The following is a 21,003-nucleotide window of genomic DNA, read 5'->3' on the forward strand; positions in this document are numbered from 1 at the left end:
CTCTAAACCGGGTGCAGTTTCTATTACCTAAATTATCCCCTCAGTAAAGTTAGTAAGGGAAAAATAAACTGACAGAGAGCCTTCACCCAAAGAAGTTGTACACATCTCAAAGAGTTTAACAGAGACAAAGGTTCTATGCAACATTTTGCCATATATATATATATGCATATAGGCAAATATTTATATATACATAGACATATATTTATATATATATGAAGACACATATATAGAGACATATATTTAACTAGCCATAAAATTCTATTCCCCCAAAAGGGTTGTTCCTTGAGGTAGTGTAGTACATATGTCTTTCTCTTATTACCCAATCTTTTTTGCTCAATTATTTCCACCCACTGACAGACTTCTCTTTGTGAAAGAAGAGAATGTCACCTCTTTATTTTGTTCACACAAATATCAATTGCAGTTGAAGACAATGCTGATAAATAATGGAAACTGTCAACAGACAATCCCAAAATGAATAAGGAAGAAAATCCAGCAAAAGCAGTACTTTGGAAGCAAGATATGATGATATAAAGAAAAGAACTGTAGAATGAGAGCTTGGAGTTTACATTCTTAGTCTCTGTAATTTGTATTAAATTTTTCTTGACCTTGGTTTCCTTATGTAAACAATAAAATGATCTCCTAAGTCCCTGCAGGCTCAGAAATTCTGTGGACCTAAAATCATTTAGCACAGATTATCAAAGACAGAAGAAAAAAAAAATCAGTTTAGGGAAAGAAGGAATTATTAGCCAGAAAAATAAATGACTCAGTCTGAATCTGAAGCAGACTTTGTGCAAACATGCAGACAATGAAGTTTTTTAAAGAGGTAGGTAACATTCCTCTCCTACTCATGGCCACTCTGATCCCACCCTCACTGCGTGCAGAGGAAGGTAGGCATGTACTAGATTCCCTCAGGAGGAAAGTCATGCCTCTAAGCATTCCTTCTGACTCTGTAGTCACTAATATGTGGCCAGGGTAATGAGGTAAGAGCTTCCTAGTTGCCCAGGTCACCAAGATTCTTGTCACTACAACTAAGTAGGAGCTCAGTCCCAGGATGATTTTCTTAGCTCACCTTTCTCTTTTTCTTTAAAAAATGTCTCAGGACTTCTCTGATAAGAAAAAAAATATTTTAATTCCTTGAAAAATCTTAGAAGTGAATATTGAATATTATTCAATATTAAATATTGAAATACTAATATGCTATAAGCTAAGAGAACTTATTCAACAATAAAAATTAAATAACAGCTAAATTAATACAGGAACATTTTGAGTTATTCATCATTTTTAGAAAGCCTTTATCTATTAAATATTGACATCCCTTAGAGAATTTTAAATGTTTTAAATGGTTTTGTTTTAACTCAATTCACCAGCAACTTATTTATATAAAAAGGTTCATACTCTTTCCTTCAGTCACTCACTAAATAAATATTGTCTGTTCCTTAAATTGGTGGGAGGGGGGAGGCATATAGAATAAAAAATATTTTTTACCTTAAAAAAGCTTATGATCTAGAGTAGAAAAATGACATACTTAAATATCCATGAAAAAAGTAGAACTCTTTTGAAAGATAAGGTAAATAAAAAAGTACTTTGTAAAGTATTCAAAGAAAGGGAAAACTATACTGTACATTTCAAAATTCAAGTTTTAAAATAAATCATAAAGTGTTTCAAAATATGTAAAAAATGTAAGCAAAAAAAATGTAAGCAAGTAAAATTAGGTATTGTTAGTCCCAACATAAAAATGAGAAAATTAGATAAAAGCAAGGTAATTTTCTCAAGGCCATACAGTAATTCAGCTTGCAAATCCATAACTATGTGAGTCTGGAATATAATTTCATTCTAGTATATGAGAACTTCCTACGAAACAGATCAAAATTATTCAGTAGTCATAAGAGAATGAACTGTGAATGGAATAACAAATTATATATACTACTCTTAATCTTCTTAGAATTCTGAATTGTATCTTCTTCTTCCTTCTTATCCACACCTTTTTAAATTTTCTTTTTTAGTTAATGTGGAATTTTATCTCGTATTCCTCTCTTCCAAAGTCAGCACATCTTTTTCTTAACTACAGTCTCTTTTAATTGCCTTCTACTTTTTTTATGGACACTTAAAATTTTTTTCATGAGCTTCCTAGTAAGGTATTTGTATATATTCAATCTGGAATTTGTTTAGAATCAAACTTATATGAAGCCATGCCTAGGAAACAGTCTATATTTGCAGAACTGTTTTCAGATTCAGGAGAGGAAAAAAATGCCATGTATCTTGGCATTCCCTAAGCAAATAAGCCATTAAATACTAGAATTAGCAGGACAAAAAAAATACACTAATTGTCTACTCTTTAAAATAATTATTTATATTAAATATTTTAAATAAATTTACATGCAGATATTCTCCTTCAGGTTGCTTCTGTTTAAAAAAGAAAAAATAAAAAGGAGAAAATAAGGGATAAAGTAGCACTGTCACTGAAATGGATATTGGTAAAAAACAGGTCTCAGGCCTCCCACTTTGGGATGGCCAGATCGCATTTTCCAACAAACTGATATTTATCTACCCTAATTTGTATTTGTATCACTCAAAGCCTAGAGTCGTAAGTTCAATTCTGCAAACAGTTCTATTAGATGCAATACCTGGAAGTAAGTTTCACCAGATTTTTGGTGAATTTACTACTCTTTTATAAATATTCATGAGTTGACAACCAGTCACTGTCTCATTTCAATCCAACGTATACATTGTTAATTACATTCAGTGATTTAAGACTCATCCATATGGACTGCTAATGTTTTTACAAATTAATTTTGAAAAACTGGCTTGTCAAGTATACATTAAAGATGATGATGGCAATGACATAGAAATCAAGTCTATATATGACTTTGGCCTTCATAAATTTGGGACAGATTTTAATTAGGACCCAGGAAATTTACTTTGTGAACGACGCCTCCTTTATTTGTGTCCTATGAGGCAATTGTAATGGGAAGATCTGAAGGTTCTTATTTGCTGAATAAGAAAGCAAATGTTTACTGTTTATGTACATGATGCACTAATGGAAAATATCGTCCAGGAAATTAGTATTGTGGAAGGCTAAAAATTAATCTAGCCGAAAATGAATATGTATACATATGCATACAGATGTTGACATGCATGTATATATGCATACGTATGTATTAGAGAACTGGCAATACAAAAGCCATATTTTGAAGTCTTTATTGCCCTACCAATACTAAAGATATGAGATATATCTCCTATAAAAACTTAAAAATCCATATTGACTTGATATTAACTTTAACAATTCCAATGTACACCTCAAGTCAGTGAGTTTCCACCTTATGTGGTAAATGATTTGCATATATAAGTGAAGTTTCCATATAGCAATTATAATATAAATACTTTTCATAAAATTATTTTTCTTAATAATAAATATGAAAAAAAAAACTAGGGAAAAAAGCAGTTGTTCACATTAAATAGAAATAATCATCTAGTTAAATCCAAAGGGATTCAATAAAATTGGAAAATCTTTAGTCTTACTAAAATAAAAATTAAACTAAAACTGATAAGTGAATTTTATTTTACTCAAAGACCCATAAGGGAAAAAAAACACATTTTTTTCCCTTACCAATCCCATACACTACTCATAGATGTTTAGTGTATGTTTTCACTCCTTTGTTCATTTCTTCTAATAGCAATATATATAATACAGTGAGAATGGTAAGCCTAATGCTGGTAAATTTTCTTCCTACTTCATACCATGAAATGAGTCTTGAGCAACAATTACAGTTAAAGAGGGTTTTTTAAAAAGTAATATGTATACATTCAGATTTCCTAACCATATTTTATTTTAAAGGTAATATTTCAGTCTCTCACATCTGAGGTTAAACTTAAGACAGCATAACACATTAAAAACTGACTCCTTCTTCTGTATTTGGCACTTAAACTTTTGCATGGCTTCGAGTTGATAATAACCGTATGTGGTCCAGGAAATGTAGAAGGGGCAGGCTAGCCAAAGGATCTTTCTGGATGGCAATCTGCCCACACACCATCTACCTCTGCTCTGTGGCTCCCAGGGAACATGGAAAACTCAGTCTAATTCCAAAGTATAGCAAACTTTTTAAAAAAAGAAAAAAAAAGAAAGAAAGAAGAGCAAAATAGTAGCAATCCAGATCCTGACATTTTAAAGTGGTAATGTGGCTTCCCTAAACACTATTTTTTTTTTAATGTTGGAGCCCTCTCATATAACCAAATCATTCCACAGAAGACTATACAAGTGAAAACAGAAAGTGCCCTTAATTTTTAGAAATTACCTTCTAAATTATGTGCCAAAGAAATGTACTAGTAAATCTAAGTTTTCACCAAAACTTATTAACATACAAACATGTGCCTATTTTCAAATCTCTTACCTCTTTCCAGGAAGAATTCTTAATTCCTGAGCTACATTTGTTCAGTCCAACTGTTTAAGTACCCCGACACAGTAAGTACCCTATAAAAATAAACAAGGTCATTCTTAGAATTCAATGTAAATAAAGCAATTAGCTGTTAATTAATAGGTGCTTAAAAGTCAGTATAATTTTTTTTCAAACCATTTTAATTCCTTGCACTGGAAAATGTAATGTAAGAAGGGAAAAGGTATTATGGGAGGCAGACACTGAATTTGACAACATTTTCACTCTGGCTCCTTCAAACAAATGACAATTTGTAATCACTAATTGGATTTGAGATACTTTGAAATAATTCACTATTTAGTCTCTGACTCTGCTAAAGAATAGCTGATTTATTTGAGAGTTAGTTGAAACTCTAACACGCTCTATTGATTTGTCCCTAATGCTATGATGTCATTAACATTTTTCACTACTGATGATGAAAGGCTCAAAGTGACAACGCAGCTAAGAAGTAATTTCATGGCACTGCTAGCAAGTAACAGGATTTCATTTTAACAAAAGCTTTTTCTTTTTTTCCCAAATAAAGAAAATATGGCATATATGTAAAGTAAATATAATTTTAAATAACTGAATCTTTTTAAATATGAAATTTAAAATATGCTTTGAATAGTTTTATTTTACTAAAATAGATGTTTCGTAACATTAGTCTTTCACTATTTCATATTTGAATAAATAATAAAAACAATGTAGAAAACAAAATAAAAACAATTCAAATCTGGGCCAAAAACCTAATATTATCTCAAAAAAAAGGAATGTAATGGAGATTCATTAGCTAAGTATTAGTCTTATTAAACAATATTAATCTTATTTGTCAAAAAAACTACAGTAATACAGAAGTAGTGTTCTCACAGTTATTTCCAATCCTGTTTCTTTTACTGTACATTTTTGGGAAATATAGACGATTTCTATAATAATATTTTTTCAGAAATGGAGAACACATTATCCCACATGCTTCTTTGGATCCCTTACTATGTGATGGTATTAGGGATAACTTAAGAGTTGATTTAAGCAAAGGATTTATGATAGGTATATAGATAAAAAACAGAAAATTTACTACCCTAAATATATACGCACACATTGAAACTCAAATGTCAATACCATGTTCAATATTCCTTGTACACATACATTACAAGGTGGTGAAATTGTTTCACGGTGGAAAATGAGATCTTTGCAGGAGAGGATTCAAGTAACTGAGAGACTGGTGGCTTTGAAGAGTCATCTCTTTGAATGTTAAAATTATCATACTGTATGGCAAGGAAGAAGTTGGAGAGAGTAACAGTAAGCTAAAGCTAAAATCTTAAAAGAAGAGGGGAAGTGACCAAAGGTTGGTGGAAGACTTCTACAAAGAGGAGTATCAGGTGATACCTACCAATGTCATGAGATGACATGAGATGACAGCTAGGGAATTTAGTGAGGAAGCAGGAGACTGCGCTGGAAATGACACTGAGGAACAACAGAACATTACCCTCCCTCCAATCCCAGTGATTTAAGTGATGTGACAGGAATATAGCACTCTCTGGAAAGCGGGCATGAGAAGCAGTGTCATCAGGGAAGAACCAGGCTTCATTTAGAGACAAGAAGAAAATACACATAAGCAGTTGAAAATAAAGAGGCCTGGTTGGTGAGTTCCAGAGAGCATAGTGAAAGAGCACCAGGAAACAGACAGAACTTGAGGATGAGAATTAGAGCCTTGAGAATCAGGAATGACTTGAAAGTTCTGGTTACTGACATAACAGGAAAAAACAGGAATGAAAAGTCAAATCCTCATTTTCCCAAGATAGACCACAGGGATGAGGCTGTGCATGTCAGTGAAGGCAAAGGGATGGTTGTGAGGTTTTGTCAGGAGTGTTCAGGGCTTTAGGGTGACCACTTGACCCTTGATAATAGTGCTGTGTGATACAGCAAATGATGTGTGAATTCCTCTTGATTTCGGATGGACACCTTTAGACTAACATAGGGGGAGTCTTTCTTCCATGACCTCCATCAGTAATGGCCTGTACGTGAGGAACGTATACCACGTGTGGGCTTCACTTTGACTGTGCAGAAGAAATTCTAATGGCCAGTCTAGAGGTCAACTTACTTTGAGGGCATTGCCAGTCTCTTGAGCCCAGCTGATGGTGGCCATACATACCATGTGGTTGAATATTCTGCATATGAACACTTAAAGGCCTGCAGAGGGGTGGGTCAGAATATTTCAGCATTCTGATCTCCTGAATTTCACTACTGGAAGCCTCAAGAAAGGGAAGTTTTGCTCCAAATATAAGGTCTTCTGCTTTTTATGTCTGTGAATTTTCTCTTATCCTGATGTTACAAAAGTTTTAACTATTTCGTGAAGAGCTTCATAAACTTTAACTGGACTGATTGTTCATAAACCATAGACATTTTTTATTAATTCAATAAATACTTATTGAGTATGTACTATGTGCCAGACAGTATTTTAGGCAGTAGTGACAAATAATTAAAGTGCCTGGCCTTAAGGCACTTAAATTTTATACAAACAATAAGCCAAATAGCATACAAACTTGTAATACAATGTCAGGCAATGTTATGTGCTATAAAACAAAAGGATAGAAGGTGGGTGGGTATTAATTTGCTTGGGATGGTCAGGGAAGTCCTCTCTGAGTTGGTGACATTTTACCTTAGGTCTGAAGGAGGAAACCATATGCATATCTTGGGAAAGAGTATTTATGACCAAAGGAGCAATAAATACAAAGGTCCTGAGGCCAGACTGTGCACTGATTTCTCCAGAAAAGGCAATAAAATCAGTGACTAACGAGTGAGGAAGGAGTGACTTGAAGGAAATGGAGAGGCAAAATATAATATGGTTATAACTGTAAATAAATTTGAACTGGTAAAACAATGTACTATAAAAATTGGTAAAATCTAGGCCACAAACACAATTTTCTAGTTAATAACAATACAGTGGTCAAATCAAAATATTGTAAAACAAAACAAACAACCAAAAAAAGAAAAAAACCAACTGCAGATAAAGTAATTAAAATTGCTTACTTACACAATGGAAGTTTTATTACTTCATTTATCTCTATATCAAACTGACCACCATGGAACCATCATGTTGGTCAAAAAAATTTACTCTAACACATAAGATATTGTTTAAACTATGATTAAATACTTGTTTGACAGAATGAAAATGTGCCTCTTCTCTGATAAAATAGAGAAGCTTCTGGCACAGGTGAGGTTTTCCACATATCTTTGGGAAGATTATATGAGCCAAGTAAGTACCTGCAGATACAGAATAGCGGATCCAACCTGACAGTTCTTTTTTTCATTCACACCATGTAATTTTTCAATAAATTATCTGTCAGAAGGGGTTCCATTAGTGTCAGGTAAACATTTCTAACCAGCATACTTTCAACTTGTTCTAAAATGATAGTAACAAGTAAAACGTAAATGGGAAACTCCTATTGCAAAGAGATTGTAACTCTTTATCTTATCTATTTCTTTTCTTTGATCCTGGTGTTCTCCTGGAAACTCTAAGGAAGTTGTGACATTGACAAATCTTATGTCTGCTAGTTCCTACCGGGATGTACTAAGAACAAATGTAACGTTTTACTTTCTGTGGTTCTTGTTTTCATTAAGCAATGATTTACTAGGAGTCAGCTGAATTAAAACTTGCATTGGTCATTTTCTTTAAAAATAACATAGCAAATTTATTGCAAAGACTTAAAACTTGCTTTATATTTCTAGAAAAGTTCTTTCCAAATTTAATCCCTCTCTTTCAATTTTTCTCCTTTCCTTCTTCCATCTCTCCTTCTCTTTCCCAAAAGTGGATGAAAAGATGAAGTAATTTGGGAAATAGGTATGAAAACATTTAAAACTAATCAATTGAAATTTAATTTCATTTATGATGTAGAATTCAAAGTGATTTTGATTAGAATTAGTAGATATATTTCAAATAACTTAAAGATATGTGTTGTCTGTTCTGAATGTTTAAATTGTTCTAAACTGTGTAAATTTAAGTAACTTCAAAGATTATTATGTTTAATTATACAAATTCCATATTTTACTTATTTATTAATACGTTAAAATACTTATTAAATTTATCCAAGTACTACCCTGGTTGGCGCAGTGGTTGAGAATATGCCTGCCAATGCAGGGGACACGGGTTCGAGCCCTGGCCCGGGAAGATCCCACGTGCTGTGGAGCAACTAAGCCCGTGCACCATAACTACTGAGCCCCTGTGCCACAACTACTGAGCCCCTGTGCCACAACTACTGAAGCCCGCATGCCTAGAGCCTGTGCTCCACAACAAGAGAAGCCACCGCAATGAGAAAACGTGCACCGCAAAGAAGAGTAGCCCCCGCTCACTGCAACTAGAGAAAGCCTGCATGCAGCAACAAAGACCCAACGCAGCCAAAAATAAATAAATAAAATTTATTTAAAAAAAAATTGTATCCAGTATGTCAGGCCATGTTTTAGGTGTAAAATTAAATTAGGCATGCAGCTAAAATATAACTTCTGGGGAAGAAGGACTTGCTTTTTATTTGTCACTATATCCCCAGTGAATAGAACAATGTCTGGTAGAGAGTAGTGTTCAAATAGAGATGAACTTATTTGCAAAGCAGAAATAGAGACACTGATGTAGAGAACAAACTTATGGATACCAAGCGGGGGAGGGGGAGTAGGATGAATTGGGAGATTGGGATTGACATATATACACTATTATGTATAAAACAGATAACTAATGAGAACCTACTGTATAGCACAGGGAACTATACTCAGAGCTCTGTGGCGACCTAAATGGGAAGGAAATCTAAAAAAGAGGGGATATATGTATACGTATAAGTGATTGATTTTGATGTACAACAGAAACTAACACATTGTAAAGCAACTATACTCCAATAAAAATTAATTTAAAAAACCAACAAATATATACAATGAATATGTATTTTAAGTGAATGTATATATTTGAATGAATGTATATATTTGAGTCAATGACAGAATATATGCTCCTGTCTCCCGTCTTTTATTTTACTGAGAGACAACTAAGTTAATGATGAAGTTCAATATGATGAATATAATGATGGTCATATGTACTGAATGCTTAGGAAACAGAGATAAAAATCTGAGTCAGACTATAGGGGTGTTCAGGGCTCCAAGTCTCTGAACAGAGGATTAAAGACACACAGTCAAGATTTAGAGTATACATATCTGGGGCTGATATATCATTAGGAAATACAGCAAATTGCTCAGGGAAGACACATACATCTTTCAAGGTCCTAGATTATGTAAGTTGTGAAAAATTGAATGACTTCTAAAATATGAAAAGAGATGCAAATTATAAATTAAGAAATATTCAAATAAATTCCTGTTAAATGTAAACTCTCAGCCTTTTTTTTTATTAGTTTCTGCTTTATAACAAAGTGAATCAGTCATACATATACATCTGTTCCCACATCCCTTCCCTCATGCATCTCCCTCCCTCCCACCCTCCCCATCCCACCCCTCCAGGCTCTCAGCCTTATTAATTATTAAACTGAAAGCTTTTTTATATTTAAGATTCTTTTACTCTGCGAGTATCCCTAAATATGCATAAAAATTGTTAGAAAAAAATCACACAAAATGATAATGAAAGGGCACGTTTATAAAGACTTTTCAAATTTTTAAAACAAAAGCAAATGCTAAATGAGGAACAAAGGTAGAATTAATATATTTGAAGTAATATGAAGTGAGGCATCTGAAACAAAAAAATGACATGTGGGGCTTCACACAACCTAAAACAGGTCGTATTACCCAGTCTTTCACTGGCTGAAGATAAATATAATTTGATCAAAATATTTGCACAGCATCTATCCTTTCAGTAAACAAATTCTAAATCCAAAAGTGTCATTGATTATCTCACGTTTAGAATAGAGACCTGAAGCTAAAAACTTTATTATTTTTATTTTTCAGTGAGAATACAAAGTAACAGAAAATTAGCATATTTGCCCTTAGTTTAATACCCTCCAGAATAATTGTTACCTTAAATAAACTGCTTAGTGTCTTTTCAGGTGACTTTAAATCAGCCTGGACAAATTACTTGGGACAGTTTTAGATCATTAAAAGGTGATGAAGAGAGCTCCAGTGGTAACAGATAATTCCTAAAAGCTTTTAAACAATTACACTGAAAACAATTTTCTCCCAATAAAATAAATTCTATGAACTATTATAAAACTAATCACCTACAGCTTAAATACTTGAGTTTACTCATATTAATAATTCTATCTTGTAAACTTTGACTCACATATATCTCCTAATATATATATATATAATTTACATTAATATGCACTGTATAAAATTATATATAACACATATTCACAACACATATGCATATGCAAGCACGTGTGTGTTTACTCACATACACACACATACACCAACTCTCCTTGGAGAATCCTTAGCTGATTTGTACATACTTTGCAATGTTTTAATTAAACTTTAAACTTAAATCATCTAACGGCTTAGTACCACCACAATTTCCGTACTCCCTATTTCCATCTGAATATATGTGATCACCTATTCTAAATATACATAATCCCTTATTCTGGATATATATGATTCCTTACAAGACTTTGAATTTTTCTATTATTTCTTAATCATAGTTACAAACATGACTGGTACATTTTTTTGAAGCTTTCTGATGTTTGCAACACCTCCTATTGTAAAGTTGTTTGCAAAGTAGATTTATTATTTTTCTCTTTGAAACATTGTGAATAAAATATCAGACTTCTTTAATCACACTGGCCACTTGCCTCTAATTAAGTCATGCACTGTCATTTATCATTATTTTTTTCAGAGTATCAGCTCTGATACACTTAAATGCTTATTTTCTTTGAAGTTCTATTGCCATACAAATCAAAAGAATCCAATTTTGAGAGTAAAACAGTAGAAATTAGGAGGAGAATGAAACTGTAAGTCTATAAATCTTTTCACTTATTTATTTTGCAATTCTGTAAAAACAAAAATATTGATTCATAGTTATTTGGGAATAAATCAAATTAATTACTTATTGTCCTATTCTGTGGTCTCAAATATTTTAACAATAGGTTTCATCCTGTAAATTACCTGTTAAGAAACTTTTTTTCTTTCCTCTTAGCTTGAATGTTACCATATTCAGTTTTACAATTAAAGTAATAGAAAAAATCATGCTTGTTGAGTGAGTTTGTGATAGAAAGGTCTAGAAGTGTATGCTGTGTCTCCAGATGTGCGCTTATGATGAGTGAAGAGAGATAATCATTTCTGTAAATATGACACCCAAATTTTCTACCCTTCTCAAGTTCATTCTAGACCTGGCCCTCGTCCTAAAACATTTTGATAGTCTTAAACCCCCCTTAAAATTTACTCAGTGAATACATCTAGTTTTATAATTAAAGAGGTAAAATTTTAATTAAGACAAAGAGTGTTATAAATCTATCATCTTATTCCTTGGAAACATTAGGGAAATAAAAATTATAGACAAACACTTAGGTATCTTATATACTGCATATTACAAAGCACTCCATTTTTTCACCAATGAGTATCTAACATTCCATTAGTGAAGCTAATGTATTATATTATATAATATTGCATAAGTGAATTATATCTATATCATGCTAATATTACTAACAAATCAAACATTTATATGCAGCATCAGCGTTATTAGCTCCATTAGGGGAAAAAACAGAATTATCTAAAAATGTCAAGCAACTAACATATTAGTATACTGAGTAACATAACTTTAAGATAAATGTTTAAGATTGCATTATTGTGAAAATATTTACATCCCCTCTCCACTGTGTCCCTACGAATGAGGAAGATTATACTTCCTACTCCTTTGATGTCAGTCTTGGTGATGTAACTTGATTTGGCAAATAGAATGTGAGTGACAGTGCCAGGGCCTATTTCTTTCTTTCTTTCTTTTTTTTTTTTTTTTTGCTGTACGCGGGCCTCTCATGGTTGTGGCCTCTCCCGTTGCGGAGCACAGGCTCTGGACGCTCAGGCTCAGCGGCCATGGCTCATGGGCCCAGCCACTCCGCGGTATGTGGGATCTTCCCAGACTGGGGCACGAACCCGTGTCCCCTGCATCGGCAGGCGGACTCTCAACCACTGCGCCACCAGGGAAGCCCCGCCAGGGCCTATTTCTGAGCAGAAGTTGCAGGACCATGGCATGGTTCTGCCATCACTATTTTTCCTGGGATATAAGCTAATTCTTAAGTCTGGGTACAAAATAATAGAGCAGAGCTGAAACCATCACACAAAATATATATAATGTGAATGGTATTTTAAAAAGCTTTATTCTTACTGAGATCAAGCCATAGTTGGTGAGAAAATTTTATTGGAGGTTGGAAAGATGGTGACCCATATAATGCTACAGAGCAATATTTGGCAAAATTGTAAACTGCAATAACTTGGGGAGCATATAATGCTTTAAATTAGCTGTGGCTTCAAGTTGCTGTCATTATTCAGTTGGTACTGGCCAGTTTGTAAGGAGAATCAAAAAAAAAAATAGAGGGAATCTAGGAATTTCAGGCCTTACAGCACTGAAAGATGAAACTGCTTCTTTTCATTATTTAGTAAAAGAAAAACTGTGAAAAGCTTTAAGTCACAAAAGATAATTTCAACACAGCCTCTTAGCAAAGAGCAAATCGAGAGTGTAACTTTCACTCCCTTCGTTAAAATCTCTGCTGATTAAAAAAAAAAGAAAACAAACAAACAAAAATCCTCTGATTAAGGTAGCAGCCAGTAAATACTTTCCTTTGGAAACAATGGCTCAGAGAAAATAGAATAAAGGATACAAGTCTTCTAGAAGCCCAGTAAGGTCAAGGTACCAGAGTTTAGGTGGGTATCATGGGTGTAGCTCTTGGTACATGATTGTGAATAAAATAAAATACTATTAGTAAAAAGCCTACTATGTTTTAAGAAAGTTGTACTGCCAAATGAACCATCAGCCCAGAATAAAAGAGACTGTGAGTGTTCAAGATTTAAGATAAACTTCAGGCCTACCAAATTTCTATTGGTAGTAAAATCAGGCTAAGATATTACTTAGCCTGATAGTAGGGGGATTGGGGGATATTCCACAATGCCCTCTTCAGATAATGCCAAGGAGGGAGTGTAATAGAAAAGATCTGCCAGAGGGCAGAGCTAAGAGCCATGGAGATAATAGGGTCCACAACTGCAGACAGGCATCAAACGTGGGGACCATCAGGGAACATTCACCATAACCAGGAAAGGGGCATTTCCACTATCATTTCAGATTTGCTATAATCTACATGGTGACTGCTTTGTGTCTCACTTCTTCCCCTTTCTGTTTAAAAGTGTCCACCACAGTATATTAGAACTGTGTATTTCTGTGGTGCCAGACGAAGGGGGAGGCATAGAGTATATAAATTATCCTTTTTAGTTCCTGGTTCTCCAGATTAAGATCCTCATCTGGGCTATCATGAGGTTCTAGACTTTTGAGTCTGACACTGTGATTAGATGGGTTTTTTTGTGCATGTAGGAGAGGAACATGAATATACATGACCAGACTTTGGTAGGTTGTATTATTGTCAAGATATGTGCTGCTGCTCTCAGCTGGGCCAGTCACTGCAAGAGCATTAGACTTCTAGCACCATCGACTTTACATGTGGTCATATGACTTGCTTTGTACAATGACGTGTGACTGCAAGTAACGTGCAGAAGCTTTAAAAGCCAGCTCATGGTTCTGCCGTTGTCCTTGTCCTTCTGCTATGAGATGAGCATGCCTCAGACAGAGCCTGCTTCTTTATTTTAGAATAATGAAGCAGAGCCTAAACTGTCCCATGATGGCCGTATGACATGTGTAATATATAAACTTTGTTATCATAAAGCCACCTAGACGTTGAGATCAGTTGTTACCATAGTACAACTCAGTGTAGCCTCACTCACTGAATAATACAATAGAAAGTGCCCAGAAGCAAATGGTGTAGAGAAAACACCATGTCGGAGACAATAGTCACTTTTGCTCAGCCAAGCAATGTCTGCTTCAGAAAGAATTCACTTTATGCCCTGTCTGCCTTAGTACAGCAGGAATTCCAGGGGATTGGCTGACAAGACTTGGTCAGAGAGCTATTATTCTGAGTAAAAGCTGATTTTCCCTGAGTATAAAAAGAAGAAAAGAATGTTGTAACAGTAATGGAGAAAGTGGTTTGATTTGTTTTAATCTCATAATAAATCCTTCACAGTGCTGTAGAATTATGAAGAATAAGCAAATAATAAACTAACTGAAAATAGTATTATCTGGAGAAGTTTTTGTTTGTTGTGAATAATTTTCTACTAATTGTTCTAGCTGGTGGGATTGGATGGGTAAGTCATTCATTTCCAAATAGGGAGTCAACCTTACCAGAATAAAACTGCAGGAGACTCCAAAGCATCGTATCAAGCTGAAATTTTAAGATATATCACTTTAATCAGTAAATTTGTCAGCTCAGTGAACAGGTAAGATATGCAAATGTAATCTGTTAGGCTGGAGAGAGTATGAACTATTTTCCTCTAGATATTTTTAACTTTTGAAGAACTTGGTATGTTAATGATACGACACTGAAGACAACAGCCCTGGGGAAGAAAGACCCCAAGAAATGAAAGTCTAGACACTTTCTGCTATCCTTGGATGATCGGCATAATAATGATAGGTACAATTGTGACCTCTGTTTTTAAAATACCAGCTATGGTTATTGTCATCAAATTAAAGAATAGAAACAAATAATGAGAAATCATCTAAATTGCCTTTGTTAAAACTAGTCTTGTCATAGTTTATCTCCTTCTTAAATAGTTACGTAAGCAATCTTTGGTGACTGAAGTTTTTCTTACATTTCATCCTTAACATGAACCAATAACACATAAAAACAACCAGACAACACTGAAAGTAATAAGCAGCTATATATTCTAGTCATAAATAAGTAAGTTTAGCAAATGTTTCGGTTTTATGGTTATGAACTCCTTCAAAAATTTCATATAAAAACTTACTTTAATTACATTCAAATAGCTTACTCTGATACCTATATCATATGATATTAAGACATTTTGTTAGTGATTTTTGAATATAAAGTTACCAAAAATCTGATTATTCATGTCTAAATATATTCACTGGTTAAACTTGTAGGGACTACTCCATCTTAGTTATTTTTGTATTACTAATTTTCTTTCTTTTTCTTTTTATAATTTTGGGTCCTTTTCCTCTAACTTTATATTTTTCCTTTTATTATTTAGTTTAAAAACTTCTCCCTGTTTTCATACTAAACATTTTTCAAACCATCTTCTTACATATTTTTTCAGTTCCATTTGAAAGAAATTAACGGAGTTAAAATTGTTCGAATTAAAAGGACCACTGCCTTAAGTTCTATGTACCATTTTAAACTATCAGTATCACTGTAACCAAATTAAAACCAAAATTACCACTGTTATAAAGAAGTTTTACCAGGCAAATCAGTTAATAATTTCAAATAATAATAATTTAAATCAAACTTGGAAAAAAGATTTGTTTAACAACATAAAGAATGTAGGTACACAAAGCAAAAATCCACTAATTTACATACAAAAAAACTCCTTTGTTTTTGCATCACACAGAGTACATTACTACTGTACTATCCCAGTCCCTAATAAGATAAAAGAGGTATTCTAAGTCTATATATTAAAAGTATACTTGGAAACATTGAGAGACAGAGAGAAAATGAGTTACCATTTCAGAGCTCCCGTGAGTCTTCTTTTCCTATTGTTTGCTGATGATTTTTGATCAAGCAGATTTTTCGTTTTCAAGAATCACATTCTTTTACTTTCTTTTAAAATTATAATCCAGTAGCAGAAAATTTTCACCAGTGGTCAAATAAAATAAGGGACAGGGAGAGGCGTGCGGTGCCCACAATCAAGCTGATTAAACTCTGCAGGATCTGCAGTTTGTCAAAAACCATTTTGCTGCCTCACATTTTCTAAAAATGGAAAACGTGAAGCTTTCACAAGTAACGGGCTCCAAATAAACCAGTACGCCCAGCACAAAGCTCGTGACACCAGCAAAAAAATTTTTTTTCACACATTAGGAAGTTCTACTAGCAGCAGGTACCCATCATCCTAATAGGACACTTCTCCATATTAATGTGAGAGTCAGCTTTTGGACCCTAAAATCTCTTTCCATCCCTCAGGCTGCATTTGTCCCAAAGAAGCATGAGTCACATGTAGCCTTGAGGGACTTTTATACAAAACTTGTGGAAGTAATGTACAGATTTTTTGGAAGGGAAAAAGGGAAGGGAAAAAGACAAAACAAAACTGGGTCACTGATGGTGATTGTTAAAACAGTAAACCTAAGAATGCACTATTACTTCTTTCTCATTTAATTTCCTACTTTTACCCTTATTTTCTAGAGATAAGAGTGCTGTGTATAGAAAATTAAATATGGGCTACATGACAGTTATCCATGATATTATGTATTCACTGACAGCATACTCTATCACAATTCATTTATTTTTGCTTCTCACCCTATCTAGGTGTTAAAGGTAATAGATTAATACATTTTCTTTTTTTTTTTTTTTGGCATAGAGCTTTTTTTTCTCTTTTATTTTTAACTTATATTTTAACAAAGTTTGTCTTTACCTAAATATCACTATTTCTTCAGTTTAAAAATGCAAAAAGAAAAACAAATATAATCTTACTATTCTATAGGTATTATTTTTCATTTTTCTTGGCATATGCTCTTCCTATTCTAAAATTCGCAGTACATTTCACATTCACTATACTTGACTACTCCTTGTCTCAACATATTTCATCAGTTATTATGGTCGCAGAGTTGCCAATAAATTATTTAACTGAAATATCTGTACTCTGGCGGACAGCATTTCTTGGGACAAAATCCATGAAAATGCAACTACTTCAGAAAGTCCTGAAACTGTACAATTGTATTAAAAATGCCTGGCTTCTAAAAAAACTTTGAAACAAATATCATTTGAAAAGATATATTTGTTTCTTAAAAGTCAATTGATCTAGAGATATTCACTATATTTTTATACAGTAAAAGATGCAAAGCATGAATGGTGAAATAAGCAAAACAAGTTGTTTGTCACATGGCTTTTAGGTCATATCTGAGCCTTCTTTTCCTGTTCATTAAAATAAACAGGTGATAACTAATACTTGAGCATTTAGTATGAAAGTGATATGGTAGCATTAAAAGTGACTGGTAGCATTAAAAAATACGGATTTTTTTATATTTAGTCCCATTCTTTCTTTAACTATTAAATATTAATACTAAATTGATAATCACCAACTGTTAAGAAAAAATGACTTATCATAATTTTGAAACAGTTTAAATAAGGAAATTGTCCACAGATCTGTCTTTAGCATTTATTGTGTGAATAAATGATTTCTTTATCTTTGTACCCATTAAGATATGTAAAATAGAACAAATTGGTCAGTTGGCATAAAACAATTTCTATGTACCATTGCATTGCTCAATAACATCTTTTATATAGCCACCTTTACCACATCTATATGTGAATTATGTGATAGGATACAATACCACGAGACTTGCTTGAAATCTATCCACTTAGAAATCACTATATTTTGAGGTATGGTCTTGGGAATGCATTGCTTTAAATATATTTATGTAAATAATTATCACAGATGTTACATACTCACCAGATAATGCAAGTAAGAGGTTGAATAAAATATTAACCCTAATTTCAAGGGATTTCAAGTCTCCTTATCTACAACACAGAGGCTGACTAATATAGTAATTTACCATGCATCAGCCAGAGGTCAGGAGAACAGTAGCTACTATTACTGGTCATTTAGTATAATCCAAATACTGTTCAAAGCACTTTATACCAATTAGCTGTTTTAATTCAGTCAACATTTCAGTCAGGTAGTTTAAATTCACTTTACAGGTTAAAAAAAATGGGAGAGAGAAAGCTTAATGACTATGGATAATTAGTGACAGAACTGAGATTATACAACCTGATGGCAAAGACAGTTCTTAGGCTCTGTGGCTTTTAGCATCTATATTTTGGCCAGGGGCATTTAGTGGGAAAAGGGAAGCTGGAAGGGTAAATAGAACACAGAGTGCTCAGCTCATGTGATGTTAGGCCCTGACGAAGTGCTTGGCAATTTTTGTAAAAAATACACATCTGGTAGGTTTTTCTGAGGAGAAGTAAGTAGAGGCACAATGAGCTGGAAGGGGACAGCAAGTAAAGAAGCAGATGGTGTCAAAAACATACTTCACTGACATAACCATTTCCTAAACCTCATGGAAATAGATTACTGAGAATCCCAAAGCCTCTTATCCAGGGGCTCCTAGACCACCAAGAATCTGTTGTAAAATTCAGGTGATCAATGAACTTGAATTGGAAAAAAATATATTTTTACTAACTTATAACTGAAATTTAGCATCTCCTTCATTTATGAAGGTAGGCATCAAAGCATAGTGGTTTATTAGTAATACCTATAATGATACCACCAACAGGGATCAGATATTTTCATATAACATTACATTTCTTTCAGAAGTCTTAGAAGGTCATTTATAGTCATCATCTCTTTCAAATTGTGGTATTATTCCACAATTCCACTATATCCTCTTGTTTAATGCTTTAATTTAAAATGGCATATATTACTAAATCAAAAATTTGTTCTTTTCAAGATTCTTATAATTTTTTCAATATAATTGTTTTTCTTTGTAATACTATAGACTTTATTTGCTGCATTTAAAGACATCATTTCTTGAAGCAGTTCATGGACTCCAACAGGCTGCCAAAAATGTGAAAAATAGTTATGGCTTTCTCAGGGTATATAACCAGTAGTGGGGTTGCTGGGTCATACGGTAGTTCTATTTTTTAGTTTTTTAAGGAACCTCCATACTGTTCTCCATAGTGGCTGTACCAATTTACATTCCCACCAACAGTGCAAGAGGGTTCCCTTTTCTCCACACCCTCTCCAGCATTTATTGTTTCTAGATTTTTTGATGATGGCCATTCTGACTGGTGTGAGGTGCTACCTCATTTTAGTTTTCATTTGCATTTCTCTAATGATTAGTGATGTTGAGCATCCTATCATATATTTGTTGGTAAACCATAATACAAAAAGAGTCATGTACCACAATGTTCAGTGCAGCATTATTTACAATAGTCAGGACGTGGAAGTAACCTAAGTGTCCATCGACAGATGAATGGATAAAGAAGATGAGGCACATATATACAATGGAATATTAGCCATAAAAGAAACAAAATTGAGTTATTTGTAGTGAGGTGGATGGATCTAGAGTCTGTCATACAGAGTGAAGTAAGGCAGAAAGAGAAAACAAATACCGTATGCTAACACACATATATGGAATAAAAAAAAAGTTCTGAAGAACCTAGGGGCAAGACGGGAATAAAGACACAGACCTACTAGGGAATGGACTTGAGGATATGGGGAGGGGGAAGGGTAAGCTGGGACAAAGTGAGAGAGTGGCATGGACATATATACACTACCAAATGTAAAATAGATAGCTAGTGGGAAGCAGCCGCATAGCACAGGGAGATCAGCTCAGTGGTTTGGGACCACCTAGAGGGGTGGGAGAGGGAGGGTGGGAGGGAGACGCTAGAGGGAGGAGATATGGGGATATATGTATGTATACAGCTGATTCACTTTGTTATAAAGCAGAATCTAACATACCATTGTAAAGTAATTATATTCCAATAAAGATGTTAAAAAAAAAGTATTAGTATTTGGGGGTTGGTGATTGTGGGAGACTTTCATTTTTCTATTGCATATTTGTGTAATACTGAATTGTTTACCATGAGTATGTACAGGTATTACTTTTGTAATTAGAAAACAAGAGGAAAAAGAGGGGTGGGAGGGGGTATTACCGCCAGATTCTGAAGGAAAGGCCAGTAAAAGGGAATTATAAAATACTAAAAAAAAAAAAAAAAAAAAAAGATGTGAAACATAGTAAATCTCTCTAGTAAGTGAAACCAAATCAAGTTCCCAGTTGGCAGCAAAGACCTCAATTGAACCACTTCTCTGTTACTGTGTCTGACATCATTTCCACCTCGATTCTCTTTCTTCTTTCCTGGGACCAAGTTATAATTATGATTATAGAATCACTGATACCCGAACCCCATATCAAGACTACTTGGTAATGGGTGTTATACCTTTAGTCCTAACAATACTTAACAGGTGACATACATTTAAATTCTCCTGCTGCTATCAGAGAATGATAAGTTGTCTCTGAGACTTATGATGTATTACTGTTTTTGTCTGCTATTTATAGAGTTTATACTTTGTATACAGGAAAAATGTTATACTCCTTCTGGTACACTAAAAAAGTTGCTAAGTTTTAGCAAGAATTCCTCCCAAGCAGGATTGCTAAAAGTATGTTAAACCAATCAAAGAAGTTGTTTCTTATTGCTAGCAATATTTTAAAATTCATATTGCTAGCATCAGCTACTTATTAAATGCATGTACTTGGATATATGGAATTATTTATAAAAGGTTAAAAGGAAATATGCTCCACTTGCAGAAATAATCAGTTAAGGGATTTCTTATTAAGTCATTTGCTTCATAAAAGGCAAACCTATTACACATTAGAAGTAAATTAGATATGATTTTTTTGTATGTAAGTTAT

At 33.7% G+C, this 21,003-nt stretch overlaps 1 protein-coding gene across 3 annotated transcripts in view; it reads right to left on the minus strand.

Annotated features, from left to right (window-relative positions):
- The window catches only part of SEMA3A (semaphorin 3A), a 504,012-nt gene that overhangs the window by 329,221 nt on the left and 153,788 nt on the right, over positions 1 to 21,003 (minus strand). For 2 of the 3 annotated variants that reach the window (XM_082632319.1, XM_082632318.1), the window contains exon 2: positions 4,389 to 4,468. The exons of the other annotated variant lie outside the window; for it this stretch is intronic. The gene's annotated coding sequence lies outside the window, so the exon portion shown is untranslated. The remainder of the gene's footprint in view (positions 1 to 4,388; positions 4,469 to 21,003) is intronic. 3 annotated transcript variants of the gene reach the window in all.

This window comes from Mesoplodon mirus (genome assembly GCF_964341445.2).
Source record: "Mesoplodon mirus genome assembly, chromosome: 9".
Lineage (NCBI taxonomy): Eukaryota > Metazoa > Chordata > Mammalia > Artiodactyla > Ziphiidae > Mesoplodon > Mesoplodon mirus.